Source organism: Arachis hypogaea, chromosome 10 (assembly GCF_003086295.3).
Source record: "Arachis hypogaea cultivar Tifrunner chromosome 10, arahy.Tifrunner.gnm2.J5K5, whole genome shotgun sequence".
Taxonomy (NCBI): Eukaryota; Viridiplantae; Streptophyta; class Magnoliopsida; order Fabales; family Fabaceae; genus Arachis; species Arachis hypogaea.
The window spans coordinates 92,628,374-92,641,548 of NC_092045.1; positions in this window are offsets into that span (position 1 = coordinate 92,628,374).

The following is a 13,175-nucleotide window of genomic DNA, read 5'->3' on the forward strand; positions in this document are numbered from 1 at the left end:
CACAAGCTACAAACTTCTTTACTTTCAATCGCATTCACACTACCTTTTGTAATCATGACATGCATTACATACAAACTTGAAGTACCTTTTTCTCGAGCCACCACTAAGTTGCCTTTAGTAAGCTTCCATTGTCCAAAGCCGAAAGTGTTTACAAAGCCTTCATTATCAAGCCTTTTAACTGAAATCAAATTCAAGTGAACATCTGGAGCGTGTCTAACATCTTTGAGTAGCAGCTTAATTCCCATATTAGTCTCAAGACAAACATCTCCTACACCAATAACTTTGGCCAAGCCATCATTACCCATCTTAAGCACTCCAAAATTACCTGGAGTATGAGAAGTGAAGAACTCCTTCTTCGGTGTAACATGTATTGAGGTGCCACTATCAATTACCCAGCTGAACTCATCATCAGAAACAAGATTGACCTTGTACTTATAATCAGCAATATCAACAGTAAGAAGATCATCTGAAATAGAAGATACACGATTATTACTACTATCATCCTTCTTTTCTTGCTTACCTTTGTTTTTCTTTTTCCAAAGATAGCAATATTTTTCAACGTGACCCATTTTGTGACAGTAGTGACACTCAACATTCTTGTATCTTCCCTTGGATTTGCTCCTGCTTTTACCTCTACCCTTCTGACCTCTATTCTGATTTCTCCCCCTGGTTTCAGTGACTAACATTTCAGAGTGGGACGAAGAATTATGCATCTTCCTTCTCATCTCTTCATTTAAAATGCCACTTTTAACAAGTTACATGTTCACTTTACCATTTGGAGCAGAATTAATAAGAGAGATACGAAAAGTCTCCCAAAAATCTGGTAGAGTATTTAGCAACCACAATCCTTGAACTTCATCTTCAAACTTGATTCCCATGCTTGACAACTGATCTAGAACCCTTTGAAATTCATTCAAGTGATCTAATACTTGTGACCCCTCCTTGTATCTCAAATTCATCAACATATTGAACAAGCACAATTTATTATTGCCAGACTTGAAAGCATACAAGGATTCAATTTGATTCCATAAAGTCCTAGCATGAGTCTCATTAGCAATGTAATTGTAAACATTGTCATCCACCCATTGCCGAATAAAACCACAAACTTGTTGGTGTTCAAACTCTCATTCTTCATCTGTTTTAGATTCTGGTTTTTGTGTAGAAAATACGGGTAAATGTAGATTTTTTACAAACAACAAATCTTTTATTTTTCTCTTCCATAGATGGTAATTAGTGCCATTCAAACTTATCATTCTACTAGAATTATTTGCCTCCATCTTTCAACCAAGTTATAACCAAATACCCAAAACTGTGCTCTGATACCAATTGATAGGAATAAAATACAATTCCCTACTTGCAAGAATCAGAGGAGCAACAATATCCACTCACAATAAATATTAACACTAGCACAATAATACCCAATAGCAGCAGAAAAATCACATAAACCAAGAAGTAGAAACAAGCTAACACACCAAGATTTTTAACATGGAAAACCTCCTCAATGAGAAAAGTAAAAATTACGAGTCACCAAGACCAGAAAATAGCTTCACTATGATGAAAAATAGGGTACAAGAGAGTCACAAATTACTGCACAAAACGTGCATACAACAAGCCAAACAATCCAAGCTTCAAAGCTTTCAAAACAAGAACAAGAAGATGAAAATACCACAAAAACAGAGTTACTATGCGTGGCCAATATCTCTAGCTACAGATGTCGAATTAAAGATCCGAACGGTGAAATCAAAGAACCAGATGTGTAGAACACACTGTCTAAATTTGAGCTTGATCCAACTGTTAACGAATCTGCAGTGACCAATTTACAGAGACAGCTTTGTGTATGTACGAAAATGACTTTCTCTCTTCTCTTCTCTCTAGTGTTTTATGTTTTTCTTGCAAAATAACCTCTCTCACTCAACCCTAACTCACCTCAGCCACTTCAACTATTCATGGATTTGGATACTAGCATTTGGTCTTTTTCTCCACATATGAAGGGAGCCCAAAAACCCAACAAAGCTTTACTTTTTGACCCATGGCCACCATGAGCATTATATTGATCTGACCATCTCTATCACCTGTACTTCCTTCGGTCGTCTTGGATGTTATGGCTTTTTTCATCTTCGAAATAAGAAATCAGTTTATGGTAACAGAGAAGTTAGAGACACGCTCCATAATCCGTATTTGATGTTGTGAGGAAGAGGTTTGAAGGGGGCTAGAAATGGTATTGGGGATGGAGAGCAAGAACGCGAGGATGGCAAAAAGACATAAATAATATTGAAAATGGGAAATGGAATACGGACGAAGAAAGAGAAGAAAAATAAAGTAATTAATTAAAATAATAAAATTTCCACCTCTTGTTTTTAAACAAGTGAAAACGTGATTTTTTCGTTTTAAAAAATTTCAAAAATTTTGAAAATGTTTTTAAAATCTGAGAATAAAAATAACTAACTAAACAAGTTTTTTTCATTGTTTTTTATTTTTTGTGAAAATGAAAATAGAAAACATGTAAACCAAACACACAATTAATATCTTGTTTGAAAAATTAGATCAAACTTGTTGATTGGTTCAATCCAATTAATAAAAAATCAATCACCAAATTGATTCAATTTAAATAAAAAATCAATTGACAATAAAAGAGTCAAAGAACTAAAAAAAATCATTCAACGAATAGTTATCGAATAAATCGTTACGGTTTTTTAATGGTTAACTAATTTAAAATAATAAAATATAAAAAATAATTTTTTTAATATATATTTTCATATATAAATATATTATTTTATTATATTTGATTCGATTAAATCTTTAAACTTTTAAATTTTTAATTTTACCGATTCAAGTGGCCCTGTTAAAATTTTTTAAACTATGCTCTGCTTGAGTTAGTAAAGTAATCTTTATTTTCTTATAAGTTAGTTCTTAAATAAAGTTTTTATACTTTGACCGGTGACTAGTAATTACATATAGTTTTCTATTAATGGCTGACCTTAGGGGCACATTTAGGAAAGAAAAATCACAGGAATTGGAGGAAGAAGATATTGTGGTGGGTTTTGAAGACAAAAATATTGCGAAGGGATTAAAAAAATACTCACGAAGTTTTGTTGGGAGAATGTTAGTAGATTGAGCTTTTAGCATTGGAATAATGGAATCAGCCTATTTTCTATATGGGGACAGCCAACAAATTTCAAAGTGCAAAGCCACGGAGGTAACCTCTTTCAATTTTTTTTTTTGCAAATGAAATATATGCGCTAAGAATTAATAAATGAGCACCTTGGTTATTTAAGAATTATATCCTGAACCTAAGGAGATGGAGGCAAGGAGTAGCAATTAAGGAAAAGGAGTTTGTGTATGTCCCAATATGGATCCAACTTTGGGATTTGCCAAAGCGCTACAAACCCAAAGAATTAGGGCAAAATGTGGGTGGTGCTTTGGGAGAGGTTTTGGATGTGGACTTTTTTCTTATAAAGGGGATGGAGGAGCATAGAATAATTAACATCCAGATCAATTTAGATGTAACAAGGCTGTTGAGAATAATTCTAAAGATAGCAGGTTCGGATGAGAGAGTAATTGAATTAAAATTGCGATATGAACGAATCGGTAATTTTTGTAATTATTGCAGACATGTGGAACACGAGGTACACAGTTGTCATGAGCAATTGAAGGATGCTGTGAACAGAGAAATGAAGAAAGAGTTGCGGGGAGGATGGCTACGAGCTTAACAGAGTGGAAGGAAGATAGGTATGGAGAAGCAAAACACCAACTGCTATAATAGTAGGGAGGAGATAAAAGGAGTACTCCAAAACCAGAACCCTACACCAGTTAACCTGCTTAAAGGCCTATCATACTTATTTATAAGGGAAGAGGCTAATAGGGAGCGTAAGAAGAATAAGGAGATCTAAAGCCAGCTAAAGATACAAGAGGGAAGAGCAAAAATGCAGGTGCTAAAGGAAAATATTGTAAATAAGAATGTTTCAGATAATTTTCTGTTGAAAAATACGACAGAAGTGCAAGAGAATTAGATGTTACAGCAGCAAAATTAATTATATTTTTCTAGCAGAAGAAATAAAGAGAATGTTGGAACTGGAAGGAGGCAAAAATTAAAACAAATAGCGAGAAAAAAATAACAAAGTTCCTTTGTCGATCTAAAAGAAGCACGGAGGATATAAAGGGGAGGAAAACACTAGCTAAAAATAAAAAGCTCTATCAATCAGGAGAACAATCTATGGAGATGGGAAAGGGTGCCACCTGATAAGAGACACCCACCAGTCTATGAAAATGATCATGTGGAATTGTTGGGGGTTTGGAAAAACCCCTGACAATTCACATCATGAAAGGATTTTGTAAAACCCATTATTCCGAGGTGTTGTTTTTGAGTGAGACTAAAAATAACACCTTGAATATGGAAAGGACTGTTCGAGGAACTGGATTTACTAATCTATTCTGTGTTGAACCATGAGGACAGACGAAAAGTTTGGTGATGGTTTGGAAGGAGGAGTCGTGGTGTAGATTTGCTAACATGAGAACTTCTACATTCACTACAAATGGGAATATCCTAAATTGCAGAAGGTGTGGGATGTGATTGGGGTATATTTGAGCATAGATGACAGGTTAAGAAGTGAGCAGTTTATCAGATTACTCGAGGTGTTGGAATTGTGTGGTGATCTTAAGCTAGTAATTGGGAATTATAATGCAATAGTGGCACAACATGAGAAAGAAGGTGGAAGAGTTAAGCTAGTAACTTCAGTACAGAACTTCATAGACTTTATTAATGGAGGAAACCTATGTGATCTTGGATATGAGGGCCCGAGGTACACATGACCTAATAGACAGTTCAGTAATGCATTGGTCAAGGAGAGACTAGATCGGAGATTGGTTTCTAATGAGTGGAGAAATTCCTATCCGAGGGCCTTAATATCGCATCTAAGTGAAGTTGGATCAGACCATTGTCCTTTGCTCCTAAATTCTGAGGCAACGCTAATTAAAACCAAGAGGAGATTCAGGCTTCAAGAGCAATGCTGCGAGAAGGAAGAAGTGATTAGCTTAGTAAAGGCAGTCTGGGCTGTGAAAGTTGAAGGATTTCCAATGTATAAGTTGTTCTAGAAATTAAAACAATGCAGGCATGTTATCATCAATTGGTAGAAGACAACGACCTCAAACTCACAAACTCATATTGCTCTATTATTAGATAAGCTGGAAGAGGAGAAAAGCAAGGGTATGAGAATTAAATGGACTGGTTATACGTCAATTGAAAAAGGAACTGGAAGAGGCCTACATGATGGAGAAAAGATACTGAAAGAAAAAAATCCAAGAAAGGTGATGGATGAGGTCAGAAGTAGAAAAGCGAGTCTAGGATGTGAGAGAGGAAAGAGCAATGCCGTTTGGGGGGTGAGGGTTTCTAGGTTAGGGTTTTTTGAAATCTGAAACTATGCTATTTGTATTTTCTAATTATATATTTATTTATTTATTAAAGGTGTGGATCTGCGGATCGGATCCGCAAATATCAATGCAATAGCCGTTATTCGATCCTATCAGAGTGTGGATCGGATCTTATCCGATCCGGTGACTCTGCGAATTAGATAATATTCGCAAAATGCGAATCAGATGCAGATAAATACCGCAAATATGCGGATATTATCTGATTTTTGTGTAGCCCTAGATGAAAGGTCTCAAAATTTTACCAGTTTGGCTAGTTCCAAAACCACTGATGAACGGAAGTGGGGAGGATAAAGTCCTTCAAAAAACTAGTTAGAAAGGGACAAATTAGGAGGAAAATACTTGGAGTTAAAAAGAGAATAAATGACTAAATGAAAGGTACCAGAACAAAGAAGATTTGTCAACTTGAAATGATTGTTGCTGAACTGAGAGAGGGTACCACCCAAGAGGCATCCAAGGATCCATAAGGATGTTAATGTGGAACTGTCAAAGTTTGAAAAAACTATTGACAGTTCACATCATGCAAGGTCTTTGTAAAGCCTATTCCCATGAGGTAGTGTTTCTATGTGAAACCAAAAACACTACCCCGATGGTGAAGAATACAATAGAAGGTGTTGGTTTCAAAAATAGCTACTATGTTGAACCAAGAGGTCAAGCGGGAGGTTTGGTGGTTGCTTAGAAGGAAGGTATTGGAGTCCAGGTCATGAGACATGAGGATTTTATAATTCACTTTAAAGTGGAGGATTCTATGACGATGAGGACATGGAAGGTGCTAGAAGTTTATCTAAGTACGGAAGAAGAAACGAGGAAGAATCAATTACGCTACATACTTGATATTGTAGGTGATGAGAGGAGACATAAATTAGTGCTCAGAGATTTTAATGTGATAAAAGCATATCATGAGAAGGACGGGAGGCGAATAAAACATGTAGTATCAATCCAAAGATTTAATAATTTTATATATGTGGAGGCTTGATGAATTTGAGTTATGAAGGATCAAAATTTACTTAGTCAAACAGACAGTATGGTGAGAATCTTATAAAGGAGAGGCTTCATATATAGATTTCTGGGATTAGGTGATTGGAGGTCAAATTACACACGGACAGTAGTGGCTCATTTAAAGGGTGTTGGCTCATATTATTGCCCATTACTACTCGTGTCTGACACAAAGAGGACTAAGCCTAAAAGAAAATTTAGATTTTAGAGCGATGGGGTGATACGAAAGAGATAGTAAATGTATAGAAAGAAGTGTGGAAGACAGAAGTAAAAGGCCACCAATATTCTAATTGTTTCAAAAACTTAAGAGAGGCAGGCATGTGTTTGTTAATTGGCAGAAAATGCACAACGCCAACTCACATGCCCAAATTTCTCATATGCACTCTTTGTTGGCAGAAGAAAAGAAAAAAGGGAAGGAAGCTAGAGGTGAGGTGATTCGGCAGATTGAAGAAGAATTGGATGAAGCATATACTATGGAAGAGAGATACTAGTTGAAAAAGTCCTGGATTTACTAGCTCAAGTGAGGAGACAACTATACAAGATTTTTTCATTCAAAATTTCAATCAAGAAATAGGAAAAACCATATCTCTAGCTTGAAAAGTGATGCAAGCAAGATTAAAACAGTTGCTACAGGTATTGCTGAAATTGTACAATCTTATTACGAAAATCTATTTTGTTTTTCTAATCCTATGAACCCGATAGAAGCTCTAACAGATTTGCCTGTGAAAGTTGATGAGAATATTAATAGAAGGCTGATTCGCTCGGTGACAGAATAGGAGGTGAAAGATGCAGTATTCTCCATTAACTTATTCTCGACTTTAGGTGAGGATGGCTTTACTGCAAAGTTCTTTTATTTTTTTTGGGAGGTTATTAAAGGAGATGTATTTCGGACAGTGAGAAGTTTTTTCACATGAGGATGTATGTTGCGGGCATTTAATCATACGCACATATGCTTAATTCCCAAAGTGGATAACACTAGCTTAATAAAATAGATACGACTAATTGACTTGAGTAGTATTTTCTATAAGATAGTGGCAAAAATATTGATTCATGGAGTACAAATGATTATGGATAAAATTATCGGTGTGAATCAGAGTGCCTTCATCAAAGAAAAACTAATAAGTAATAACGTCCTTATAGCTCATGAGCTTATGCATTTCTTGAAGAATAAGAGATTCGGGAAATAGGAGATGGCCCTCAAGTTAGACATGAATAAGGTATACAACAGTGCGGAATGGAATTTTGTATGGGCAATTATGGAGAAAATGAATTTTTGCAAGAAATGGGTGGACTAGTTAATGGAGTGTGTGATGATGGTCTCACATTCTGTTATTGAGAAATGACAACCTTGTGGCTATTTTAGGCTATGTGAAGGGCTGCGACAAGGCAACCTTCTCTCTCTATCTTTTTTTTCTTTGCGTAGAGGTCTCTTCATCTACTCCACAGAAGAGAACAGAGATAAAAAATTGTTGGTTTAAGGTTAAATCACAGATATCTTACTATTAGTCACCTATTTTTTACAGATGATTTTATTCTATTTAATAGAACTTCGAAGGAAGCATGTGGTAATTTGTTGAACATCCTACAAACATACTCCTTTTTAAGGGAGCAAATTATTAACTTAGATAAGTCATCAATGTTTTTCAGTCTTAATACTCCGAAATTAGAAAATACATAGCGGCTATCCTACAAGTGCTACATGTGGGGAGACAAGATAAATACCTGGGACTTTTTTCAATCATTCAGAGGTCTAAGAAGTTTAACTTCACTTATATTAAAGACAAAATTTTTGCAAAACTTCAATAATGAAAATGACCTCTATTATCAATAAGTGGTAGAGAAGTGCTTATTAAATCGGTGACTACTGTAATTTCATTATACATATTGAATTATTTTAAACTTCCAAAAATGCTAATAGAGAAAATACACAAGATAATGATGCAATTTTGGTGGGGTCATAGAGATGGAAAAAGAAGAATACACGGGTAAATTGAAATGTAATGTGCAGATATAAGTCTCAAGGAGGGATGAATTTTTAAGATATTAAGATATTAAACTTGGCCATATTAAAAAACCAAGGATGGAAATTGCTTACAAAACCCTCACTTCTCATTTTCAAAGTCTGTAAAAATAAGTATTTTAAATACACAGATTTTTTTATGGATAGAAACTAACAATAATCCCTCATAGGCTGAAGAAGCTTACTAGAAGGCATGAAAATTTTAGAAAAATGGGTTAAATGGAAGATTACGAGAGGAAGCTCAGTAAGAATTTGGGAGAATTCTTGGATAAAAATCAACTCTCCACTATCTACTCTAATGGTACCTAGTGAAGGAGTTCAAATACAATGGGTGAACCAGCTTATGATGAGAAACAGTCAATAGAACTAACAATTGATAACAATATCTTTTAGTATAGAGATATTTTGAGCTATCTTACAAATGAAGATTACAGCAGGTAAGGACTATATTACCTAATCAAGAGAAAGAAGGAGTTGCTATAAGTTGCATCTGGATACCAGCTAGCACATCAATTTTATCACCCTTCAACTTCTACTCCCCCAATGTCAACAGAAAAGATTGTGAAATTTACTATGGGACTTGAAATGCCAACCCAGAGTTAAAAACTTCTTGTTAAAAGTTCTACATGATGAAATTCTAGTAAAAAAAAATTTAAATGGAAGAATCCAAGGAATTTTTCTTTGTGTCAAAGATGTAAAGTGAAAGACTAGCAAGTACTACATTATTTGGTAACCTGTGAACAGTCTTGGAATACATAGCAAAGCTCTGATGTTGAAGCACTTAGACCAAATTCAAACACAAGAGCATGAAAATGATGGCTAAAAGTGGACAAAAAATTCACAAGGAAAAGAAATGAAAAGCAAAAGTTGAAAGAAGCTGCTAACTTCTTCTGGGAAGTATAAAAAGATGGAAACAAGGTTGTTTTTAAAGGAGAAAACTTCGAGCCACTTCAAGTTTTAACGTCTGCAAAGAAGATTGGATGTGATTATGCTCTAACAATGGTGTCTGCAAGTTAGAGGAAGAAGACACCGAACCACTTGTCTCTCTTTTATTTCTTTTAGATGAATCTATTTCTTTTATATTTCTTATGGTTATTGATTACTTTTCTAGTCTTTTTGGTTTTGAATATCCCTTTTATGATATTGTTTGAGATTCCACGTGAACCCATTTTTTTTTTTTGTTCAATAAGTGAAGCCTAACTTTGACACATACAAAAAAAAATCAAAACCAAATTAATAATTAATCCAAATAAAGTATAAATCACTAGTAGGTAATTTGTTTAATTATAAATTAATTGATTGGATTATAATTAAATAATTATCTAAAATTATATTTTATGTTTTATAATAAATATTATTTATTTATTTTTTATTTAATTAATTATTTTTAAAAGTAATAACCCTTTTAAAATGAGAAAAATCTGCACTTCACTGCAAAAGTTTTATCAGAAAATTTAAGCCTCAAAATTATTCCTATTATGATTATATAGATGCATAATGGTTCACTCTATATCTATCTCCAAATTCACATTCATGGTTTATGTAGTTCAAGAATTTAGACCACTACAAGCTTTTTTTTCGAAGGGTGCCAGTCTTACCTATGAATATTTTAAAAATAAGACTTTATTTTTAGCAGGCTACAAGCTATTTCTTTCATAGTTACCATGGAAATCAGCTGGACAATGACATGGGAATATAACTCTACAAAATATAAGACACTCCTAGTGTTTAATATTTGATTCAAAGTGTAAAGATAAAATAGTAGAATAAATTTGATCTCAACTTAATCAGGAGCCATGATAATTGAATAACTTTGTTCCAAAAAAGTCAAACCCTCCTAGTCATAACACAAGTTTTGATAAAATATCTTATAAAAAGGAGACTCAATTCTTTACCAAAAAAAAAAATAAAAAAAAAAACAGATCATGACAGCTTTAAGAAAAAACAGATTATGACAGCCCTAACAACAGCCACTTCTGAAGAAGATATTCAAACTTTTTTAAAAGCAATAAAATCAATTCCATTAGGAGAAAATGAAAAATTTAAAAGCAATAAAATCAGTCCCATAAAAAAATAAAATAAAAAAGTTCAGTTCAACTCAAGACTATACATACAAGACATTCAAGACCCATTTAAATTGTAAAATAAAAAACGTCTAAATTAATGACAGACATCTAACAATAAGAACATAAGTGTCAAAAGGCATGCAATAAAAATAAATGATTTCTCAGCATATGACAAAAGAATTCACCCACAACAAAAGCCAACAAATTTATAAAATTAGGACAAGATTTCTAAATATAAACTACTAGATTTGTAAAATTAGAACAGATTTTCTGAATACAAGCCACAAGGTTTATAAAAATCAGGAAAGAGCATCTGAATTCGCCCACAAAAAGAACAATCAGATCCATAGAAACTAGGAACATATTTATAAAAGAATGTTGCCAGAAAAGTAATTGTCCTTTAAAAAAAGGAGAGAGTATAGAAAAAACATTCAAATTTTACACATAATATGTCATATTCTCTTCTGTTTCTAAGCTTTGTTTGTAATTCTTGTATTCTCAACAAGTTCAGTTAATTCAATAGAAGTTCATATTACATTTAAATTTGTAAATATTATTACTCTAAAAGTTAACATTCTTAATACTTTAGATACTCGGATAGTTATATTTTTATATTATTAAAAAGATACTAAAGATAGTTAGTATTAAAACCAAATGAAAGTTTAGTTCTGAAAACCAGAGGAAAAAGGTACTATAATATATATTATTATTTTGTTATTAAATCTACGTTGAAAATATCAAAATTTTTTTAAGAATAATCCAAAAATTTTATTAAAGACAGTATAGAACCGTTTATAAGTTGGTTTAATAACATAATTATTTACAGCATGTCTAGAAATAATTATTTTTTTAGTCTGGTGCTTACATATTAAAATCTATTCATCCTTAACTTATGTATGTATGTATGTATTAATTAATAGATATTTATGTCATAATTATTAATTTATTCTTTTATTTGTTAAATATATATAAAAATAATAAAAGAAATTAGTTAAAATGATAACTGACTTATATATAACCTAACTAAGAAGTCTTGAGTTTAAATAAAAAAATAACATATGTTTTATGAATGATATATAATAAAAAATATTTAAAAAAGAAAATTATGCAACCATCAATGACTTTGTGATAAATGCAACATTGAAATGACAAAAACAATATTCCATGCCTACTCTAGCACAGAGAGTACACTTAATTTATATAGTGCATTTATCACAATAAAAACTATTGGATAAATATAACGATTACTTAATTGTCTTTGATCTGAAGTCTTGTTAAACATCTCAACTTCAGCCTTTACAACACCACCTTTTTTTTATTTCACTATCTCTTGCAAGTCCTTTAATCTAAAAAATATTCAAAATCCTTGCAAAATTATCCAACTTCATAACAAAATTTCACTTTAAATAGTTAATGAGGAAAATTAATGAGGAAAATAAATTGTTCAGATATGTAAAATATAATAAGAACTGAGAATAGAAGAAGAGATGAATGGATTTATTTGTTTTTAGATTCAATTTAGAGCGGAAAATTTTTCGCTCAATTCTTTTTTCCACCATTTAAATTCAGTTGTTCGTATTTGTCTACTAGTGGTTCCTGTGATGATTTATGTTTGTTTCTTTGTATATATTGAGTAACACATTATACCTTTTTTAGCTTTTGCTTGTTTTATTGAAGTACCACTTGACAACCTTTGGATCTAAACACTTCTCAATCAAAGAAAACCCCACTTGTCAAACATAGAATATACACCGTTCTACTATAATAGATTAATAGATATGCAGCATGTCATGTAACTAAGGTATGGAATAGCAGAATTAAATTTTCTCTATTGTTACATATTATCGTACATGAAATTGGACATAACATACATAAGGATCCAAAATAGCTACAATAATTCTAAAAACTAAAAAGAAAAGGAAGGCCAAATTTGGAGCTATACCTATACATCAGTATATGGCCCACCTCTAGAACTTGACATGCTGCATTCCTCGGAGCTATTTATTCATTAATCAATCCATAATATATACAAAGCCTATTTATAGTTTTATACTATATTTACATCATGTTTGCAATCCTTGGCAAGTTTGCACTAATATTTCACATACATTAAAGAAATTTCATGTAAATACACACGTAACATAGTAATTATGAATTGTACCAAGTTTTGGATAAGAGTTGCCGTTCCGCCATTATCAACTGGTCTCTTCTCTTTTTAATCTTCAAGATTAATATATATATATATATATATATATATATATATATATATATATATATATATATATATATATATATATATATATTAAACGAGAATAAATTAAATATTAAATATAATACTACGTCTTAATCTAAATTTTATGATATTATCGCATCAACTTGTTTCTTTGAATGAAATTGATGGATTACTGCCAAACTAAATAGGGATGGTCAAATTCATATATACAAAAAGCCAAGCTTACACTTTGCTAGTAGTCCTAATCCTGATCTAATTATGTGATTGTCTATGTCTAGCATGGACCATTGAGCTGCACCTAACTGCCAGTTCTCAACCACTTCTCATTTAATATTATTATTTCATTCCTCTAAAATATCTTCCAAGAAAAAAAGGTCGTCATTTTAGAAATCTTACTTTACAGTGAATAAATATATGAATGGATGTCTAATCTGTG